This window comes from Mauremys mutica, chromosome 4 (genome assembly GCF_020497125.1).
Source record: "Mauremys mutica isolate MM-2020 ecotype Southern chromosome 4, ASM2049712v1, whole genome shotgun sequence".
Taxonomy (NCBI): domain Eukaryota; kingdom Metazoa; phylum Chordata; order Testudines; family Geoemydidae; genus Mauremys; species Mauremys mutica.
The window spans coordinates 113175213-113198665 of record NC_059075.1 but is presented as its reverse complement, the minus strand read 5'-3'; the positions used below and the strand labels follow the sequence as shown (position 1 = coordinate 113198665).

General features: G+C 45.5%; 1 protein-coding gene across 4 annotated transcripts in view; it reads left to right on the top strand.

Annotated features, from left to right (window-relative positions):
* Positions 1 to 23453, top strand: part of LOC123369505 — a 182007-nt gene that overhangs the window by 88760 nt on the left and 69794 nt on the right. For 3 of the 4 annotated variants that reach the window (XM_045015158.1, XM_045015159.1, XM_045015160.1), the window contains one exon: positions 486 to 783. The exons of the other annotated variant lie outside the window; for it this stretch is intronic. The gene's annotated coding sequence lies outside the window, so the exon portion shown is untranslated. The remainder of the gene's footprint in view (positions 1 to 485; positions 784 to 23453) is intronic. 4 annotated transcript variants of the gene reach the window in all.

The window sequence follows — 23453 nt, the reverse complement described above, 5'->3', positions numbered from 1 at the left end:
GCTGGCCCTTGACAGCTGACTTGGGCTGCTGGGCTATAAAATTTCATTGTGGACGTTCGGGCTCAGGCTAGAGCCTGAGCTCTCGGACACCGCAAGACGGGGAGGATCCCAGAGCTTGGGCTCTCGCCCGAATGTGTACACTGCAATTTTACAGCTCCATGAGCCTGAGTCACCTAGCTAACACAAGCTAGCTGCGAGTGTTTAATTGCAATGTAGATAGACCTCTGGGGGGATGGAGTTACTACCAGGATAGAAGAACTCCTTCTGTTGCTGTAGTAACTTCCCCGTAGCATTCGCACTACAGGATTACATCCATTGTAACCCTATAGTACAGCCAAGCCCTGAGTGTATTTACTTGGGTGTTCACATAAACAGAATGTTGAACACTTTTTTTTGTTTGCAAATAGATCCTGATTTTGTGACAAAAATATATGCGTGGTACAAGAAACAGAAAGCTGATGGACCTCTTCTTGTTTTCTTTGCAGTGAGTCTGGGAGAGGGAAGAGAGTCTGTATAGTGACAGCTTCCGAGGCTGCATTTCTTGCCTGCAGTGAACGCTTGTGTGGAGGCACACCGGAGAGAGATGACGCTGCATTGATTTGGGAGTGTGTGAGTGAGACGGAGAGTGAGCAGAGCTTGGATAGTCTGGAGGTTTCAGCTAAGGACAGAAAATTCTAAGAGTCATGAAGGTGAACATTTTGGAACTGGAAATATTTTCTGCCAGATGGGGAGAGGGCAGCTTAGCCTGAACTGATGTAGCACAGAGCCTAATATCCAGCTCAGGTAAGACAAACTTAAGCCAAGTTGGCATTGCATTTCTGTGCTATCTTTTTCTAAATTTTAAAATCGTGTGAAACTGGTGCTTCTGAAAGAACTAAACAAATTAGCTGAAGTCACTTGTAGTGCATGATTCTTCTCAGATATCTGAACATCTTGGTCTTTTCCTATAAAATCTCTTGCTATTCTGGTTTGGGGCCTTGCAAAGCCCTGCTAGGTGTGCCAGCTGTGTTGCCTTGTGATGTGGATAAATGGGTACTGAATGAGACCACTATGTTAACTTTTACCTGTAACCCTAGACAGGATTTAAACTTATCTCCAGAAACCACTAACTCCCTACACCACTTAAATTACATTATTAGTGACATTATTGGAACAGGTGCTTTAATGAGCTACATATAGATATAGATAGTGTGTGTGTGTGTGCGCGAAAAGATATTTTCATAGTCTGTGTGAGAGTTTCAAAAGTGCCTGAGAACACTTAGGAGCGCAAGTGTCAAGAAAAGTCAGTTGGACTTGTGCTCCTTAGCCCTGTAAGTGCTTTTTGAAATTCTTGTGCCTTTCTCATTGCGTTTGTGTGGTGATGGTGATGGTCAGCGACATTTGCATGAAAACAGGATCCTCTGTTTCTTAGGAGTTCATCCCTCTAGATACTACTTCCTTCCCTTAAGTGATAACCATCCTTAAGAGAGTATTTGAAACCAGAATCTTCCTCTTTTTTGCTCCCCTGTACCTTAACAATTGCCAGAATTTGATTAAAACAGGTTTCTCAGGTGTGGCATGCTGTTGTGGTGTGGATGATTTATGGGGCTGAAGCACCCACACACTCAATCAATATTATAGCTCCACACCCAGTTGTGGTGGATGGGGTTGGGGGGGCTGCTGGGGCATGTGACCCAAAAGTCCTGGTGCCATGCGGGATGTTGAAGTTTCAGCTCCAACCAAAACTTTAATGTCCAGATGTGGAAACATTTTAAAAATAGGGGTTGAGACTTTTAGATTTACCAGGGGACTTAACCACAATAAGGGCAGGTCTACACCACCGCTTAAGTCAATCTAATTTATGTTGTTCAGGGATGTGAAAAAGACCCTCCTTGCGCTGTCCATACCGGCACTATGTTGGCGGGAGATGCTTTTCCACCAACATAGCTTCTGCCTCTCATGGAGGTGGAATAACTGTGCCGATGGGAGCGCGACCTCCTGTCGGCATACAGCTTCTTCGCCAGACATATTACAGAGGCGCAGTTGCAACGGTGAAGCCGCGCTGATGTCGTGCTTCTTGTGTAGACTTACACTGAGAGTTCTGTGGTTAAATCCCCTTGTTGGCTTTTGAAAATCTCATCCAGGTTTTCTAATAAAAATACTGAGACAACCTTTACAATTAGAGCAGTGCTAGCGGGTAGGCCCATAACAAAACTGAAGAGAGAGTGTGTCTTACAAATCTGTGTAGAGGAAATGTTTCTGATGCTTGCTATAAAGCTAGTGGTCTCAGGAGAAGCAGAAGCTTGCCATGTAGTTGAATACTTTCATGTTTCTCACAGGTAGCCACAACTCGTATTTTCTGCTACTCAGTTCATAACCTTTCCCAGACTATGCAAGCAACACACCAGGTGAGGAGTGCCATTCTGGTGAGACATGGCTATATTCTTAGTATGAGGAATTGCCATCCTGGATCAGATCAGTGATGCACCTAGTGCACTGTCCTCTCCACCCCCTCAAATGCACTAGGAGATTGCCAAGGCTTTAATCTCATTCTGAAACACGGATAAGATCTATTCTAGGCTATACACTAGAACAGTGATACTCAGACTGTGGCTTGCGAGCAGCAAGCGGCTCTTTAATGTCTCCTGTGGCTCTTTTCAGCACATATTAAAACACTATGATTTAATTATTAACCAATCAGGATGCTTTTATGTTGTTAACCAATTAAGTTGTCAACTTGCATTAAGTTATTAACTTATTTGCTGTGAGAATTTTATTTTTATATATACTGCATTAAATAGTTCCCGGAATATTGTTTAAATATGAATAGTACTACAGTAAACGAAACAATGAATTCACACTTCTGTGGCTCTTTTAGGCAATGTTGATCATTAATTTGACTCCTGAACAACTGAGGTCTGAGTATCACTGCACTATAATGAAGTTGTAACTAGGTACCCAAACATGGTTGCATTTGGAGTCTTAACAGATTTTGAGTTTTGTCTCATATATATATATATATATAAAATATACTGCATGTATATATAATAGTTCCATTACTGGTTTGAAGGATTTTCTTAATCTGAGGCTATTCCATTACAAGTCTAGAGCTCCTGTAGGAACACCAGTTTGGTAGTAAACTTGCCTTAAAGAGAGTACACTTGTCAGTCAGAGAGAATTTCACCAACTTTTATTGTTTTGCTCTTGTTGTGAATTAATGTCTACGGTGACTTGAAGCACATGAAGGTCTGTTTTATGTACTTTGATAAAACCACATCTGGGCATTTTAGCCTCTATTAGCCCTTGTCAGGGTTCCCTCCCCACTCTGAACTTTGGGGTACAGATGTGGGGACCTGTGTGAAAGACCCCCCTAAGCTTATTTTTACCAGCTTAGGTTAAAAACTTTTCAAAGGCACACATTTTTTCTTGTTCTTGGACGGTATCCCTGCCACTACCAAGAGAGTTAGACAAAGATTTAGGAAAAGGATCACTTGGAGTTCCTGTTTTCCAAAAATATCCTCCCAAGCCCCTTTACCCCATTTCCTGTGGAGGCTGGAGCATAATATACCAACCAAATAGGTAAACAAGATGAGCACAGACCAGACCTTTGGGTTTTTAGGACACTAAAAACCAATCAGGTTCTTAAAAGCAGAACTTTATAATAAAGAAAAAAAGTAAAAGAAGCACCTCTGTAAAATCAGACTGGAAGGTAATTTTACAGGGTAATAAGATTTAAAACACAGAGGATTTCCCTTTAGACAGAACTTTAAAGTTACAAAAAATAGTAATAAACCTTTCTCTTAGCATAGGGGAAATTTACAAGCTAAAACAAAAGATGAGCTAACGCATTTTCTTGCTATTACTTACAATTTTTGTAATTTTGGATGCTTATTTTAGGCAGGGCTTTAGGAGATTTTTTTTTTTCTGCCCTGGTCCCTCTTTGTCCCTACGTGCCAACCAGGTTATTTAAGCTTTTTAACCCTTTACAGGTGGTAAAGAGATTTTATGCTACCCTTAGCTGTATGTTTATAACAGCCCTATGCTCAGTTAGCTAGTTTTTAATTGCTGTAGTTAGCATATTGTGCACTGTACTGTTGCTTTACATGTCTGTGTTTATTCCATGGCACGCAAATATGATACTCACTCAGTTATAGCTAATAGCAGCTTTACAAGTGAAAGGTATTGTTTTACTGGAGAAAGGGTAGCAATTGTGTGAGACAGCTGAAGAATACAGATCTGCCTTGTTCGCTATGGATCTCTTTCTTTTCTCCACAAAAATAAATGATCTATAAGACCTTCCATTATTATTAAATGGTATACTTTATTAAATGGTAGAGGCCAGCTTTATTAGGCATGTTCTTCAAAGGAAAATTGTAGGGATTAATTTATACTTTAGACAGTTAAACATCTACAAATTATATGTTGGATTGTGTTTTTAAAATAGTTTCCAGAAATCCCTGTTCCAGTATCTCATGATGGTGGATGCTGTGTCTGAATAAATTAAATTTTTACTCTTGCTTCCTAGCAGGAGTTTCTCTGATCTAAACCAGGATGTCAATTAAAAGCCTGATTTGTCAAAGTTATTGTAAGAAGTTACTTCTTGATTTTTGGTTGATAAGGGTTTGTAACAGTATTTTTAATTTAATATTTTTAGTACTGTAAAGTCTTGACTGTTTTCTTATATGCAACACAGATTCTTTAAGTGACTTGTTCTTTGTAAATAGATGTAGTAATTAAAATATCTTCTATAATGCTGTGTGTTTCAGCTTGCCTTTAAGGAATTACAAATATTTGATCAATTTCATTTGCTGTAATTGGTGAATATGGCTTTTCTATAGATTACCCTGAAATTGCCCATGGTGTCAGATTGTGTGTATAAACACTGTAAAATATTAAAATCGATATGTGCTAATAGGTCCAAAATCAAGTCTCATTCAAAGGTAGACTATAGTGTAATTAAGGCAATGCTATATCAGGTAATGCCTTCATTTATAACACCCCTCACCTGCCCAAGTATTTGGGACTTTGTACAAACAGTTAAAACATATGAGAGGGATAGCCGTGTTAGTCTGGATCTGTAAAAGTGGCAAAGAGTTCTGTGGTACCTTATAGACTAACAAACGAATTGGAGCATGAGCTTTCATGGATGAATACATCTTGCATCTGACTAAGTGGGTATTCACCCACAAAAGCTCATGCTCCAATATGTTTGTTAGTCTATAAGGTGCCACAGAACTTAAACAGTTAAAACATAAGACATTTTTAAAAAAATCACAAAACAGGTAATCTGAAAACAAAATAAATAGTAAAAATTCAAACAAATGAGCATTATTTAATAAAAATAAAGGTTATGAGATTCCTGACAGCATTTAAACCAGAAAAGGTGTGTGGAATATACAGTATTGCTACATTTTCTTTTAAATGAGGTGGAAAGGGCTGAAATGAATGCTCCATAGGAAGTGAGTTTAAAAAAAAACCTAGTGGTAGTCACAGCAAAGGCTGGTCGTCTGTTGACTTAAGGCGCAATGGTGGCCTATATCCAAATGTAGATACCCTGCCAGGATTAGACTCATTGTGGATTGTCAGGTTCCTTCCCACTGAAGGGATAGAATATAGCCATTTCTGCCCCCATTAAAAGTGAACAGGGTCAGTATAAAATCAGAGACCTTTCATAGAAATCTACCGTAAGAGTGCAAGGAGAGTGTAATATGGTAATGGGTAAATGAGGTAGAAAACAGGACCCTCTCTCACAAAAGAAATAGTAAAGAAACAGAACAAGAAGTCCATGTTGCTTGTAGAAACGTAGTGGTCCCATCTTAATTCCAAGATATCGTCATCGAGCCTGTACAGCTTGAGTTGAGAGTCTAGTAGCCGCCCGCGCTTTCAGAGAGGGGAGATGTATGAAAGGATTATGGGAGTATGACTCAACATTCTTGTGAGCACAAGGAGAGTGAATCTAGTTACTCTCCCAATTATCAGTCACTTAAAAAAATTGTTTTAAAGTAATCAGCCTTGCATGGTGTAGAACTGTCAGAGGTGAAAAGCAGAGCTTGAGTAATTCATCTGATACAGATGCAGTCATCACACCCTCTCCTATCCATTTTGCATTTCATTCTGAACCTACTGAAAGCAACTAATTTCCCCATTTTTAACAGTTACAGTGGGTTGGGGAAAGGGAAAGATTTCTAAAAGAATCTCGAAGTTGTAGTACTCAAACCTGTAGAGGCTCCATTGACTGGATTTTATGGGAACACTGGTTTAGACAAAAGCACTGGAAGACAGAATGTAGAGAACAGTCCTGTCTTGGCTCCCAGAGGATGGACAAATGATGATCTAATAGTATTTGTCCCACTCTTCCCACAACTCCCTTATTTCTAATTTCTATGATTCTGTAAATACTAAATGAGAATAGAAGTGAACCTAAGAGCAAAGTTTTCCTCTCCAATCCATGTGGCAGAGAGCTGCTGTACATTCTTGTTCTTTACACTGAAGTCCCACTAATGTCAATGGCAGTGCATGTACCACATGCAAGAAAAATCTGACTGTGTGCAGGAGAAGTCTGGCAGTGAGAAGCACGCAAGCAGCATTTTGAGCTAAATGTTAGGCTGTGTCTAAATCCTGCTGCTACTTCCTATACCACATTTCAGATTTGGCCCTTCCTCTTTATCCACCATGCTAATACTAATCCAGTTCTTTATCTTGCATTGTGATTGTTGAAACCTCTGCCTTTCCAGCCTTGAGTGCTGTAACCTTAGCCTCATTAGGTCCTTTTAAAACACTTCTAAGATCATCTTGTAAAACTGCCTTCAGTGACTCAAGGGTGTGAGTACCAGCCTCAGATTTCACCAACCAATTATCAAGTGTAAACTCCTCAGGCACTAACAGCCTAAACATGGAGTCACAGACAGTCCCCTTGGGTATTCCGATCCATCTTGCCACCCAGGTGAGCCTACCTTTGTGATAGATGATCTGTTATACCAAGTATTTAGGTTACTTCTAGACCCGAAGAACAGCCACTTACCCCGGGTCAGTAGCACCTTAGATCTTGCATCAAAGACAATGCTTGTAGCCAACCATATATTAAACTATATAAAATGTATTAAGTAGGAAAAGGAAATAAGAGTTATTTACAAAGTCAAGGCAGGTAAACATATATACAAATATGTTATCTTAAATTTCCAAAGTTGTTAAGAAGCTTCTGTAGTCAGCAAGCTTTACATGTCCTTTGGGGCTAACCCAGGCTGAGTACCTGGGGATCTCTTGCTTGTGCTTAAGGAGTCCAGGCATCATAGAGATAATCAGTTCCTTCTGTTTGGGATTTTTATCCCATGCCTGCCATGTGCTCTGAGCTGCAAACTCAGCTGATGGGAGGAATCCACTTGCATGAGTCATCTTCATGGGGATGAGGGCAGAACAAACAACATCTTTTGTCCTCTTTAACATCCCAGAATAGTCTGTCTGTTGATGGACCTTTCCTGTTGGGCCAGCTGTAACACCTTCTGTTGGAGATCAGCACTTCACACTAGTTAATGTCTCTGTCCCATCTGGTGACTTACATAGTCACAGAGGCTCACAATACAACCTTACAATATGGTATAGAGAGGGTTTAAGGCAGGGGTTCTCAAACTGGGGGTCGTGACCGCTCAGGGGGTCATGAGGTTATTACATGGGGGGTTGAGAGAAATTACATGGGGGGTTGCGAGCTGTCAGCCTCCACCCCAAACCCTGCCTTGCCTCCAGCATTTATAATGGTGTTAAATAAACATTAGTGTTTTTAATGTATAAGGGGGTCACACTCAGAGGCTTGGTATGTGAAAGGGGTCACCAGTACAAAAGTTTGAGAACCCCTGGTTTAAGGGCTTGTCTACACTGGCAATTAACAATGCTGCAACTTTCTCGCTCAAGGGTGTGAAAAAACACTCACCTGAGCGCAGCAAGTCACAGCGCTGTAAAGCATCAGTGTAAACAGTGCCCCAGCACTGGGAGCCACGCCCCTTGTTGAGGTGGGTGGTTTGGTTTTTCTTAGAGCACTGGGAGAGCTCTCTCCCAGCACTGCGCCGCGATCACACCAGGGACGTTAAAGCGCTGCCACAGCAGCACTTTTAGCACTGCCAGTGTAGGCTAGCCCTGAGTGAGACTAATGCCTGCAGCAACTCACAAGCATTCAATAAAGTCTAAACACTAATCACATTCTTATAATTTGAACACCTATTTTAATGATATTAACACACAGGTGAGCCAGACTGATGCCAAGTATGTATTTGTCAGTGTCCAATTGAGACACGGGGGCTTTGGTATGAGCTTGGCACCTTGTCTGCCAGTGTCACACATCTTCTGGCCAATCTTTCTGACGCATCATCCACTTTGAGTCTCTCCGTTGCCTAACCTTATCCTTACCTTTAAGGCCATCCACAATTAAGCCCTGAATTATTCTATCAACTACCCCCTTTACTCCACCATGATCTCTTTTTACAATTTTTTCATACTGTTAGCCTATGCAAAGAAATTTCTTTCGATTTTTCATCCTTATTCCTCCACATCCCTTGTTTGCTCTCCCACCTGGTGCATTTTATCTTAAACTAAGGTAGTATATCCTTTGGCACAGAATTTCTTTCGCTGTTATGTCTGTACAGCACATAGCACAATGGTACTCCAATCTGATTCGGTCCCCAATAAATAGTTCCCATTTTCAGTTCACTTGTAGTCTAATCTGGGGGCAAAGAATGTGTAAACTGATGAAGGGCCATGGGGAAATAACTACACATTGCTGAAGCAGACAGATGTTGCTTATAGCTGTGGTTGCAAACAACTAGCAAGGTTGTCCCAAAGCAGCTGATAAAGAGAAAACAGAGCGAGAAACTCATAGCTATGTCCCCATAGGTGGATATACTAAGCTGTGATAAAAGCACCCTTCTAGCCCCCAACACCTGTTGTTGGAAGCCAGAGGACTCTCTCTCGGCTTCACAGATTTGACACATGCTTGTACAGAAGGTATTTCTGGAACGAATAACCGAATCTCTGTGCAGCAGAAATAACTGTCAGAGTGTAACTGTGTCATGAACTTCCAATGTTCGAAACACCTGCCAATTAGCAGCTGAACTTGGCTGTGCCAGCTGCTATATCCCAGGCATTTTTATTAACTCCTGCATCTCCCTTTAATATAAATAAATCATCCTTTCAATGCTAGCTAGAACACTAACAGTAAAAGAGACCACTTCTTGCTCAACTTTCCTGCTTGTGGCTTGAGCCACATCTGCTTACCTTGCTGACGAAATCTCCCTCCCGTTAACTCTGCAGAACCAACCCACTGATGGAAGAGTGAGCTGGGTTCTACTTTGACTCACAACAACACTGCTAGCTAAATGCTATTTGCAGAATCTGAGTCACTAGTGTACAGCGTATATAAGGCAGGATGATCCCAGTTCAGATCTCAGGTAGAGTTTTCAGGGATGACAAGTAGAAAAATCAGCTTGTGAGTTGTAAACTGATCACATTTGATCTGCATGTCAGTGAGAGCATACATAGAAAACAACATGGTAATGTTGTTCTTCGAGTGCTTGTTCATGTCGATTCCAATCAGGTGTGTGTGTGCCGCGTGCACAACAGCCAGAAGATTTTTCCTCTAGCAGTATCCGTAGGATTGGCTTTCTAATTGGAGATATACCAATGTCCTAGAACTGGAAGGGACCTTGAAAGGTCATCAAGTCCAGCCCCCTGCCTTTACTAGCAGGACTAATTTTTGCCCCAGATCCCTAAGTGACCCCCTCAAGGATTGAACTCACAACCCTGGGTTTAGCAGGCCAATGCTCAAACCACTGAGCTATCCCTCCCCCTCTCCGGGTGCCTCCTGGAGTTGCGTCTTCATGGTGCCCAATATTATAGGGCCATGCCAACCCGACCCTCCACCCCTCAGTTCCTTCTTATTGCCGGTGATGGCTAGTTGGAACTTCCCTCGCTCTTGCTTCTGCAAGCGCCTCTAGCAGTGTCCTACTGTCATTTGTATATAGTTAGAGTCATAGTAGTGTTAGTAGTTTCTCTAAGTTGCTATTGCGTGGGTTTCTCCCCACCCCCATTTTGTTCCCCAACACTGGGGCATGCCTCAGTCGCCGGGGTTCAAATCGTGTGAAGTCTGCAATAAATTGATGCCAGAGAGTGATCCGCACACTTCTTGTTTGAAGTGCTTTGGCAAGAGTAACGAAAAGGACAAGTGCTGCACTTGCAAAGGGTTTCAGCTGAGGACCCTTAAGGATCGCGAGCAGAGACTCAGAATTCTCCTCATGGAGGCAGCCCTCCACCCATAGTCCGATCCCAGGTCAGCGGCGCCCATTCCAAGTGCCTCCTCCGGCGCCAAGGAAGGAGGCTAAGGACTCCCGTCACTGACACGACGCTGAGCATAAGACTTCTGGTAGGCACTAGTCTTCATCCCCAATGCTCCAGAAGAAAAAAAGGCACGAGTGAGGGTGCTCCCCCTCCTAAGCCTAAGGAGCCAGTGACAGGGAGGCCTCAGCCTATCCAGCATACGCTGGGCCTGGCACCTCCCAGGGGCTCATCAACTCCTGCCTTGCAAGGGGTCCAGTCAAGACTGGCCCACTACCGTTCTCCGGACCATCATGGCTGGGATATTCAACTCTCCTCCACTGCGGAGACTTTTGAGGTGGCACAGGACCTTATTCACCTGACGGCGCCGCCTTCTCCAAGGAGGGACGAGGCACTGGTGATAACCCGGCCACCTATCCCATCTGGGGCAAGCTGACGGTAATGTCGTGCCACTCCCCATCTCTGTGGCGCCACTCCCCGCTGCCAGCTGCCCACGTGGAGGACCACACCAATCCCCAAAGGCCTGGCACCGCTCATTGCACCACCCAGTACTACTTCTCTGTGGTCTTCCTTTTCTGAGACCTTGGAGTCTGAGGAGGAATCCTATTGGTCAGATAGGTCCAACAGCAGATCTAGATTTCGGCGACACCGCCAGCCTCCTTCGGCGCCATGGCCACCTCAGTAACAACCACCAGCTCAGTGGCCCTTTTGGACTTCTTGGGCCTGTCATCAAGCCCAGAGTCAGCGCCAGCCATCGAGATCCAAGTTGGCGTCGGTCGTGTCTGCATCCTTCCCACCCGCACAGCAGCTGTCACCGGAGATGCCGATACCTCTGTCTGCCACTCAGGCCGCTGTACCAGCGACCACTTCAGCACCGGCGCCTACCCCGGCGACTGCAGCACCAGCATTACAGCAGCCCAACCAACATGACCCTCTTGGGGCCCAGGGCAGCGACCAAGGCCATGTGCCGGTGCTCTTGTTGTTTCCTCCCCAGATGAGGCCGTTGCAGGCATTTCAGCAGCCCCGGCCTTGGAGGATAACAGGGTCCTGCAACAGTTGTTGCGCAGGGTGGCCCAGAACCTGGGGATCCAGGCAGAGGATGCTGATTCCATGGTGGACATCCTCATCCCCTCAGGGCCCTCTCACATGTCGCTGCCACTCATCAAAACTGTAATTGAGGCCACAAAAACTTTGTGGCAGATGCCGGCCTCTTTGCCCCCTACACCGAAGAGAAATGAGAGACTCTCTTTCATCCCCTCAATGGGATATGAGCATCCTGACTCTTTGGTGGTGGATGCTGCAAATCAAATGGATTGTCAAGGGTTTCAGGGACCCTCCTCCAAAAATTGGGAGGCGAAAAAGGTGGACTTGTTCGGGAGAAATGTCTACTCCACCAGTAGTCTGCGGCTCTGCATTTCAAACCAGCAGGCCATCATTAGTAGGTACTCCTTTAATACCTGTGGAGCGATGGCCAAGTTTTCTAAGCTATTACCACCAGACTCCCATGCCGAATTTAATGCCTTTATGGAGGAAGGCAAACTAATTTCTAGGGCCTCCTTGCAGGCGGCTCTTGATGGTGCCGACGCGGCTGTGCGAACCATGGCTACGGGGTTGGCCATGAGAAGGTCCTCTTGGCTCCAGGTCTCTGGGCTTCCTTATGAAGTTCAACAGACCATCCAAAACCTACCCTTTTAAGGGCAGGCCTGTTTTTCTGAAAAATCAGACAGGAGACTGCACAGTTTAAAAAACTCAAAGAGCACCCTCAAGTCCCTGGGCGCGCACACAGGCACTTCAGGCTGCAGCCTCCTCAGCGGTTTTACCAACAAAACTAACAGGACGATTCCCGAAGGAGGAATAGGGGCAGCAGAAAAAGGCTGCACCCATCCTCAGGCCAGGGCTCTGGCCAACCCAAGCCACCTTCAGGCCCCAAACCGGCCTTTTGAAGATGTGGTCAAGGACGGCGCACCAGGACAAGAACTGGATCTACCCCACCTTACCTTTTCGTCCCAACTGTTCCCTTTCTACCGTGCATGGTCCCATATAACTTCGGACCGCTGGGTGCTGTGCATGGTAGAGAGGGGATACTCCATCCAATTCTGTGCCCTCCCGCCCTTCCACATCCCTCTTCAGGGACCTTTCTCACAAGCATCTCCTTATACAGGAGGTGCACTCGCTCCTTTCGCTAGGAGAAGGGCAAGGGCTTCTGTTCCCAGTATTTCCTAATACTGAAAGCCAACGGTGAGCTAAGGCCCATCCTAGACCTGTGAGAACTCAACAAGTTCGTGAAGAAGCTCAAGTTCCGCATGGTCTCCTTGGCCTACATCATCCTGTCATTGGATCCAGGAGACTGGTATGCTGCCCTTGACTTGAAGGATGCGTACTTCCACATAGCAATAACTCTGTCCCACAGACAGTACCTAAGGTTTGTAGTGAACAGCACCCACTACCAGTTCACAGTCCTTCCATTCGGCCTGTCCGCGGCACCTCAAAGTGTTCACCAAGTGCATGGCAGTCATAGCCGTGTTCCTGCGCAAGCGGCAGGTACAGGCAATGGTGAGCCGGAGCTGGTTCGCACCGGTTCGCAAGCCCCAGTTGTTAAATTTAGAAGCCAGTGTAGAACAGGTTATTAAAGGGGCCGGTTGGTGGGCAAACTCCGGTCCGCGGGCCACGTCCAGCCCGTGGGACCACCCCGTCCGGCCTGCCTGAGCTCCCAGCTGGGGAGGCTCCCCCGGACCCTCCCCCACTCCCCTCCCCCCTCGCAGAGCCCCAGCTCTGGGGACGGGGAACAGGGCAGTTGGGTAGGCGTGGGAGTTCTGGGGGTCTTTTGGGGTGGTGGTGGATGGGGTTGGGGCAATCGGGGGACAGGGAGCGTGGCGAGCTGGGTAGGGGGTGGGCTCTGGTGGCTATTTAAAGGGCCGGGGCAGTAGAAGCAGGGGAGCCCTAGGCCCTTTAAATAGCCCCCGGAGCCCAGTGGTAGCAGGGGGCTCCAGCGGCTATTTAAAGGGCCTGGGGCTCCAGCTGTCTCTGCCGCCCCGGTCCTTTAAATAGCTGCGGGAGCCCCGCTGCTTCCCCAGGGCTCCCACGGCCATTTACAGGGCCGCGGCGGTAGAAGCAGGGGAGCTCGGGGCCCTTTAAATAGTCCCTGGAGCACTGGGCTGCTGCTGCTACCCCAGTGGGGGGGGCACTTACCTTATGGAGTGGTCTGGGGCTGGCTCTGACTCACTCAGCCACGCCCCTTCTGCCCTAGGCCCCGCCCCTTCCAGGGGCCAGAGCTGGCCCCAGCGTACCGGTAAGTCACTGGACTTACTTTCACCCCTGGTCTCGGGAGGGGGTGGTGAGGGGACAAGGAGCGGGGGGGGGGGGTTGGGTTGCGGGTTCTGAGAGGGGCAATCTGGGACAGGATGTGAGTTGGGTTGGGGTTGGGTGGGGGCAGGGGGAGAGACAGGCACATGGGGCTTGTACTCACTGTGCGGTTCCCTACCGGGTCTTTGGCAGCGGGCGTGTGTGCGTGTCTTCACTCTCTCTGGGTGAAGGACCCGCCACCAAAATGCCTCCAAAAACCCAGAGCGAGTGAAGACCCCCCCCTGCGCCACCGAAGTGCTGCTGAGGACCCGGAAGGGAACCGGTTATTAGGATTTTGGGAGTTCATCACTGGGTACAGGTATTCCCATACCTCGACGACTGGCTCATCAAGGGCCGCTTCAGATCTCAAGTGGAGGCACAAGTCGACTGCATAAGAATGATGTTCGATGAACTGGGTCTCCTTCTGAACGAGGAAAAATCAACACTGTCCCTGGTTCAGAGGATAGAGTTCATAGGGGCAGTACAGGACTCGACACAAGCCAGGGCATACCTCCTGGAAGCCAGGTTTTGGTCCCTCAGCGACATCATACAAGGTCTCAGGCAGTTTCCCACCACCACAGGAAGGAATTACCTGAAACTTCTAGGACACATGGCCAGTTGTACCTATTTGGTGCAACACGCCAGGCTCGGACTCTGGCATGCCAGGCTCGGACTCTGGCATCTCCAATCGTGGCTAGCCTTGGTGTATCAGTCACCTCGGGACAGTTTGGACTGGGTTGTGACTCTAACTTGCCCAGTACTCGACACCCTCCAGTGGTTGCTTAACCCACAGGTGCTATGTGCGGGAGTCCCCTTCACCAGCCCTCAGGCATCTCTTTCCCTAGTGATTGATGCGTCAGCTTTGGGCTGGGAAGCACATTTGGGAGACCGCAGGACACAAGGCCTCTAGTCTCAGGTAGAACTCACTCTCCACATGAATGTCAGAGAGCTAAGAGTGGTACGCCTGGCATGCCAGACTTTCTGAGCCCACCTTACAGGGAGATGTGTATCAGTTGTGACAGACCACCACCATGGCGATGTTTTATATCAACAAACAGAGGGCTGCATGCTCCTCTCCCCTGTGCCAGGAAGCCCTCAAGCTGTGGGACTTCTGTGTAGAGCATTCGATACATCTGCAGGCATCATACCTCCCTGGAGTACAGAACAAGTTGGCGGACCATCTCAGCAGGTAGTTCCATGGCCACAAGTGGTCCCTTCGCCCGGACATTGTGAACTCATTCTTCCATCACTGGGGCTTTCCCCAGATAGACCTGTTCGCCACGCGATGCAACAGGAAGTGCCAGCAGTTTTGCTCCTTCCTGAATCACAGTCTGGGTTCCATCACGGACGCGTTCCTCCTCCCATGGGGGAGATCATCTCCTTTACGGATTTCTGCCCATTCCGCTGGTTCACAAGGAACTCCTCAAGATTTGGAGGGAACGAGTTTCGATAATATTGATAGCTCCAGCCTGGCCCCGCCAGCACTGGTACACATTGCTCTTGGAAATGTGCGTGGAAGCTCCAGTCAACTTGCCACTCTTCCCGGACTTACTGACTCAGTACCACGGCCCCCTCCAACACCCGAACCTCGAGCCACTGCACCTCACAGCATGGAAGCTCCATGGCTGAACCCAATGGAGCTCTCTTGCTTGGACCAGGTTGGACAAGTCTTCCTTGGCAGTAGGAAACCTTCCACCAGGACTACCTACCTGGCCAAGTGGAAGAGATTTTCAATCTGATCGGCAAAGCACCATTCGTCCTTGACACTCATCTCTGTGCCTCTTATATTAGACGAACTCCATCTCAAGCAGCAGGGGCTGTCCATGTTGTCAAGGGTTCACCTGGCCGCCATCTCTGCCTTCCACCCAGGCGCAGAGGGCTGCTCGGTCTTTGCTAACCCTATGGTCAGCCATTTCCTGAAAGGTCTCGACAGGCTATACCCTCAAGTCAGGCAGCCGGTCCCGGCCTGGAACCTCAATCTGGTCTTTCCAAATTGATGGGGTCGCCCTTTGAACCGCTGGCGACTTGTTCCCTGCTTTACTTGTCGTACCAGGTGGCATTTCTGGTAGCGCTATCCTCAGCCAGGAGGGATTCTGAGCTCAAGGCCCTAACATCAGAGCCCCCTTACACCGTGTTCTATAAGGACAAGGTACAGTTCTGGCCACATCCTGCTGTCCTCCCGACGGTTGTCTTGCTTCACCAGATAGGAGAGAAGTAGATCATATTCCCTCAGGAGCTTCAGTTTTCTTGTTAAACATATTTTTAGTGATCCAATTGTACATAAATGAAAAATAACCAGAAAAGGGCAATTTCATCTTTGGGGAAAATAAACTGAAAAGGAAGGTACATGGAACACAGATTCTGTTTAAGCAATCATTGTTACCTAGATGCATACATGTAGTTTGCAATAAAAACCATATAAGGGGGAATTCTCTTAAAATATAAAATACCAACAGTTATTTTGGGATCATAATAGCAAGTTTTGATCTGTACGCTAACAAAAGAACACTTTTAGGCCCTGCCTAATCTATGTTCTTATGTGAAATTGCCATGGATATTCTTTTAGGGCAACAGAGTTGTGGGCAACATTATTTGAAATCCCAGCTCAGCTGAATTAGCAGCCTGGAAATTTTCCAGGTCATCTAGGAAAGTCGTTTGTAGAAGTGTGAAGAGTTCAGGCTACGTATTGATTGCTGGATAGTGTTCAGTGTAGATAAGCAGTAACATACTTTCTTTTCCAGCCTTTATTGATCTTCTGCTGGGGTCAGTTACAGCTTAATCCTTTAATTCCTTAACTCTTGATTTTTGGGAGCTTGAAGTTTGGCCACTATAATCCTATTAGGTCCTTTTTTTTATCTCCCCCTCAATTCATTAGAAATTTTAAAAAGAAACAAGTGCATAACTTGATTATTTCCCAACCAAAAGTCATTTGCACAGCTTTACCTGCTATTAATTATGGCAATCTTTCTGCCATTAGCTCAGATGCATTCTCTGCTTTCACTGAGCACATTCATAGCTGCTTTGGGACCTACAATACATTGCACTCTTTATAAATAAAGAAATTCCCACCCCTGGGGAAAAGTAAGAAAATGAGAGAGGAGATCTGGGAACCAACCTTTGAGGTAAGCAAAAATATTGGGTCTTAAAATTCACATAGGTATTTGTTTGCTTTTTAATTTCTAGACTTTTTCAGAGGTGGAGTGCAAACTGAATGGTGCTATTTAGTGTGCAGAGTTTACGAACTCCTCACATCACCAACAGAACTTGCAAGCTATTTGAACAAGCCAGTGAACACTTACCTAGGTGGAGGCACAGAACCACTTTCCACTGCACATGTTCAGTATTCAATCATTAAATGACTACTTAAATCAAATCCAAAGCCAATTAAAAATGTAGCGACTTACCAAAAAAAAAAAAGAGGCTAGAATTTTTTTTTTTTTTTTTTTTTACAATGGAAAAAGTGTAATTTTTTTTCTGTCATTACTCAGACTAGGGAAGGAATTTTTCTCAGAGTTTCCAAGTAAAAATTGAACATCCAAATGAAATATGGAAAGTTTGTCTCAAAAGTGAATATTTTGACCATTAAACATGTCAGTTTTGTGTATTTATATCTCAAACTGTTTTGCAGGCTGATATTGCTCAGGATCGAGCAATGACAATAGTCCACAATAGGAATGCTAGAATAAAGCACAGAAGCACTTTCCATCTACGAAGTGCTTCAGTTATTAACCATCTAAGCCTCACAGCACTCTTACACGGTAGGCAAGTAGTATTGTTCCCATTGTACATGGGGAAACTGAGATGGAGAGATTCAGTAACCCGCTCAAGGCCTTAGGATGAATCATCAGAGCAAAGGTTAGAATTTGTGAGATGATGATGATGGCACACAGTCACCAGGTTGTACTGTGTCCCTCTCTTGAATATTTTGCTAGGAGAAAACTAACATATTGAGCACTAAATCAGGATTCTGCAGCACGCTGAGTGTTGTATTAGGCAATGTTTTCAGCTAAATGAATTCTTTGATCCCCCAACAATCTAATGTTGATAAATCCAAAGTAACGTACATTGGAAAATATAATCCCAACTATACATGTGAAATGATGGGGTCTAAATTAGCTGTTACCACTCAAGAAAGAGATCTTGGAGTCATTGTGGATAGTTCTCTGAAAACATCCACTCACTGTAGAGCAGCAGTCAAAAAAGCGAACAGAATGTTGAGAATCATTAAGAAAGGGATGGATAATAGGACAGAAAATATAATGTTGCCCCTATATAAATCCATGGTACACCCACATCTTGAATACTGCATGCAGATGTGGTCACCCCATCTCAAAAAGGATGTATTGGAATTTGAAAAGGTTCAGAAAAGGGCAACAAAAATGATTAGGGATATGGAACAGCTTCTATAGGAGGAGAGATTAATGAGACTGGGACTTTTCGTCTTGGAAAAGAGATGACTAAGGAATGACATGATTGAGGTCTATAAAATCATGACGGGTGTGGAGAAAGTAAATAAGGAAGTGTTGTTTATTCCTTCTCATAACACAAGAACTAGAGGTCACCCAATGAAATTAATAGGAAGCAGGTTTAAAACAAGCAAAAGGAAGTCTCTTTTCACACAATGCACAGTCAGTCTGTGGAACTCTGCCAGAAGATGTTGTGAAAGCCAAGACTATAACAGGGTTCAAAAAAGAACTAGATAAATTCATGGCGGCTAGATCCATCAATGGCCATTATCCAGGATGGGCAGGGATGGTGTCCCTAGCCTCTTTTTTGCCAGAAGCTGGGAATTGGTGACGGGATGAATCACTTGATGATTAGCTGTTCTGTTCATTCCCTCTGGGGCACCTGGCATTGGCCACTGTCGGAAGACAGGATACTGGGCTAGATGGACCTCTGGCCTTACCCAGTATGGCTGCTCTTATGTTCTTGATGCTGATGGATCAGAAAGGTAACAAGTTACAAGGCTTTTCATATTGTACCAACAGTACCACCTTCTTGCAAACAAACCTGTTTGTGCCCCTGGTTTTATTAGCTGCATTTAAATGTCTTTCTCTGTATTTGGTCCTACTCACATGTTCATCATTTGAGGCTTGTAATGCTCTTCTGTGGCTTCACTTGTAGCCTGTGTTAAGAGTTTATGGCACATGTTTGAGCTAGCAACTGTGGATAATTGAAGGAATAAACTGTTAGGCATGTTCCAGGCCTGTGTGACAAGGAGGCAGAAGTCTGTCTCACCACTGTCGCCACCACTGAGGAGTTTGTGGTTTGACATAGTCAATAGCATGGCTGCGGAGAGAACTAGATTGCTTTCACAGATGATCAGATATGTTTTGTATTTGCCCAGTCCACTTTCCGCCTCTGTCTTTATATCCACTTGTTCTTTGAGTGATGGTCCCTATGTGCATGGGTGGTGTGTGGCGCCCCACTTTGGGGAGGCTAGCCCCCGGCTCCACCCCTTCTGCCCACCCCCTCCCTCCCCCAGTGCTGGAGCCCCAAGACCCCCTTCCCCACTGCGGCCGGAGCTCCAAGACACCCTGTCCCCCAGCAGCTGGAGCCCTGAGACCCCCTGCCCCTTTCCCTCCCCCCCGCGGCCTGAGGAGCCCCAGGCCATCCAGAGCCATAAGCGCCCCCCACCCCACCCCCCAAACCTGCTCATAGGAGCCCCGGGCTGGTCGGAGCCCCCACAGCCGCACCTTCCCTCCGTAGGCCCCAATCCACCCTGTGAAAATTTGAAATCTCTTCTGTCTGTTGGAGGAACCACTTCAGCTTTTGCTATGCCCCATCCAGGTTCTGGGGCAGTTGAGCAGGTGGTATGTGTTGCTCAGCATCCCGGGTTCATCAGTAATCTCCCTGGAGTCCAGGAACACAGGAAGCTGAATAACACATACTGCCTCCTTGGCTGCCTCAGAACCTGCATGGGGCATAATAAAAAACAAAAATTTCCCTCGCCAAACCTGCAACCAGGGTCCCGCAGCGGTAGCTGCGCTAGGGGAGGCAGAGACTCCCCTGGCCGATTATGCTGGCCTATGTGTATTCCACACATAGGTTTGCATGTGTACCATACGCCAGAGTCTGCAAACTTTTAGTAAACAGCGTCTGTGCTCTACTCTGAGGGCATAAAGGGCAGTGCGGACCAACGCCTCTCCAGTTCTTTTTTGCTGCTGCATGGCCTGAGTCAGAATTGTCTGTGCCCGTTTTGATCTTTCTCTACGTCAGGGGTAGGCAACTTATGGCACGTGTGCCGAAGGCGGCACGTGAGCTGATTTTCAGTGGCACTCACACTGCCCAGGTCTTGCTCAAGGGTCTGCATTTTAATTTAATTTTAAATTAAACTTCTTAAACATTTTGAAACCTTATTTATTTTACATACAACAATAGTTTAGTTATATATTATAGACTTATAGAAAGAGACCTTCTAAAAAGATTAAAATGTATTACTGGCACGCGACACCTTAAATTAAAATGAATAAATGAAGACTCGGCACACCACTTCTGAAAGGTTGCCGACCCCTGCTCTGCGTTAATACCTGTAAACCACCAATTGTAAGTAGTTTTTAGTAGTTTAGACTTAGCTAACGATAAAACCACTAAAACCACTTAGTTCTCTCTACCTCAGGGAGTTTCTCCCTGCAGATAGAGACTATTGCAAGAGGGACTATGCTAGCAGCTGTCTCCTGCCTTGTTCCTTCTCTGTCAGTGACAAACACCAGTTCTGTCTTTATTGTCACCAATTGCAGTGTCTGCCCGTCTTTCTCTCCCTGAACTCGTGAAGGACGAGAACTCCACTTGCAGAAGCACCTCACAGAGCAGGCTATGAGGCCCCATTTGGATTCAGTCTGGGGCAGCCCCCCTGTACAGTGTCCTCAGGCCGCGATCAGCACCCCTCTGGAGTAAAGGCCAAAACACTTAATCCTAAGAAACCCTTTCATCAGAGTAGAGGATATGACCATAGGCATAAGTACAGATCCCCATCCAGAACTGCCTCTAAGACAAAGCGTCCCTCCCCATCTCAGTCCAAGTTGGATAAATTCCTGCACATGGGCCCTAAGGAGTTAGGTTTGCATAAACTTCCTTTTCAGGAGGGTAAGGCATGAAGGAAGAAGGATCCAGTGGTATCAGCTCCATCCCACAAACCAGAAGATCAAAACCCACCGGTCCCATTTGGGAGTTCCAAACTGGACCCCCTTTGACAGTTCTGACACACTCCTTGTGGGATCTTCCAAATATTAGACCATTTGACAGCCCAGATCTGCTGTCCCCTCCTCAAGGGGATCATCGGGAAGGACTGGAAACTTTACCTCATCAGAGGATATTTTGGCTTTCTCCAACCCAAAGTCTCCTCTTGTGCCTGGTCCTCCTTGGAGACATCACTACTCCTGAAGAAACCACCTTGAGGAGAAGGGGATCCTCACCTATTGGATCCACAACTTGGAGCATCCTCCCACCGGTCTTGATTGTACCACCAATAGAGTGGGAACCTATTTTATCAAGCGAATATGATGCTTCAGATGTGTATACCTCTTCCTCCTCTGAAGGGAAACAAACCCAGACAGAACGCATGGAAAGTATTGGAACCGTCCAGCTCCTTTGGGATACGGCTACCCAGACATAGAGTGCACATGTTCAATGGCAGTTCAATCTGTTCTCAACCAAAGCAGGAAGGAGTCTACTAGGTGATGCTATGTGGCCAAATGGAAGCATTTCTCCTCTTGGTCACGACAAAGCCTGTTATCCCCAGGATCCGCTTGGAATCCTGTTATTAATACGTACTAGCCCTTAAGACATTAGGCTTCTCTGGGACCATCTTGCAGCAATCAGTGACTTTCATCTTCCAGTTGATGACCAGACTATCTTTACTCATCCTGTGACGACTAGATTCCTGAAGGGACTACTTAGAATTTCCCAACAGTGGTGAAATCCACACCACAAAGGGTGTCTCATCCTTTATTTTCTCACCAAACCTCCCTTCTAACCATTAGCCACCTATTCTATATCTCATTTCTCAATGGAAGTCGCCTTCCTAATCACCATCACATCAGCCAGGGCCACTTGTGACAGATCTGCCCCATACCATTTCTCATAAAGAGAAGGTTTCCCTTTGCCTCAACTCAAAATTCAACCCTATAGTAATTTGAGTTTCACATGAATCAAACCATCCACTTACCGGTATTTTTTCTGAAACCTCATGCCTTTGATCAGGAGAGAAGGGTTCACTTTCTAGATGTTTGATGGGCTCTGGCATTTTACCTACAGAGTATAAAAGCAACTAGGAAAATACCTAGACTTTTTATCACTCTAGCAGAGCGATGAAGAGGTCAAACTCTATCTGCACAGAGACTTTAAGTGGATCTTGGGTTGCATCATCCTTTTGTTACTAACTAGCTCAAATTCCCGCCCCTATCCCAGAAAGGGTGAGATCCCATTCCATCAGAGAGCAAGCAATCCCTGCAGCATCTCTGTGAGATGTACCTTTACTAGGTAGATGTAGGGTGGCTACCTGGAGCTCCATACATATCTTTACAAAAAATTACGCTTTGGTCGCACTCATATCCTGTTCGACTACTACTTACAAATCGCCCATGTGTTAAATGCACATAGAGACCATCACTTTAATAAGAAATAGACGTTACTTACCTGCAACTGGAGTTGCTTCGAGATGTGTGGTCCCTGTCTGTATTCCACTACCCACCCTCTGTCCCTGCTGTTGCAGATCATGACTAGTTTTGCAGTAGGAAAAGGAACTGGAGTGGCATTGGTCTGCACTGCCCTTTGTATCCTCAGATCAGAGCACGAGGAGAACTGTGTGTGAGCAGACCAATGCACACTGCTTAATAAAAATCTCCAGACTCAGGTGCATGCATGTGTGGCATACACAAGGACCTCACATCTCGAAAATCTCCAGTTACAGGTAAATAACTTCAATTTACTCAGTAGATCTTCCTCTTGCTCTCTGTTAATGTGTGGTCAGAGGCATTCAGAACAGTTTCTGCTTTTTATGCGTGTTGCTAACCTGTGCATTTAAATCAGCGTAGCAGATATACCGTAATTCTATTGCAGTAGACAACCAGAGATCCCAGTCTGGGACCAGGATCCCATTGTGGTTCAGTGTACCTATATAGTAAAAAGATAGCCCCTGCCTCAAAGAGCTAAACTTATGAGAAGATAGAACAGTTGGAGCAGAAAACTGGGGCTGTAGGGAGGAGATGACAGCGAACACCTCTGCTAAAGATTTAATAGCAGGTGATGTAGTAAGGTTTACTGCTCAGATTTTGCTTATACTCGGGCTTGGCAGAACTCAGTTTGTTTTTTATAACTTTGATGGATAATATAAATGTTTATTTTTAAGCATTTTTTCAGTTTTTATTTATTTTAAATTTTCACAGCTATGGGAAATTATGGGGGAGACACAATTATTTAATGACAGACATTGAGAAAAGCTTTTTGCATTGTTAAAACACATTGTCAGCATAACATCAAAATATACAAAATAAATATCCTTAAATCCACAAATCATACATGTTTTTACTACTCATTTGCCAGTCAGTTTGTAACAAGTCTAATTCAAAGGTTTAAATCCCTGGATTTTGACTCTAGTTTTCTCATGCAGCATTTTTCTTTACCTAGCTGTAAATTTCTGTTATTGCTGGAAATACTTTTTCATTGCTTTGTGTGTGTACAGTGATATTGATGTTAGCATTTACAGATAAAAAGCTAATTCTTCCAAGGCTACTCTTACTACAGTATCCGCTGTAACTGGGAAACTAAATGAACAAAATACATTTTCCAATGGAGAATTCTTGCTTTATTGTGTC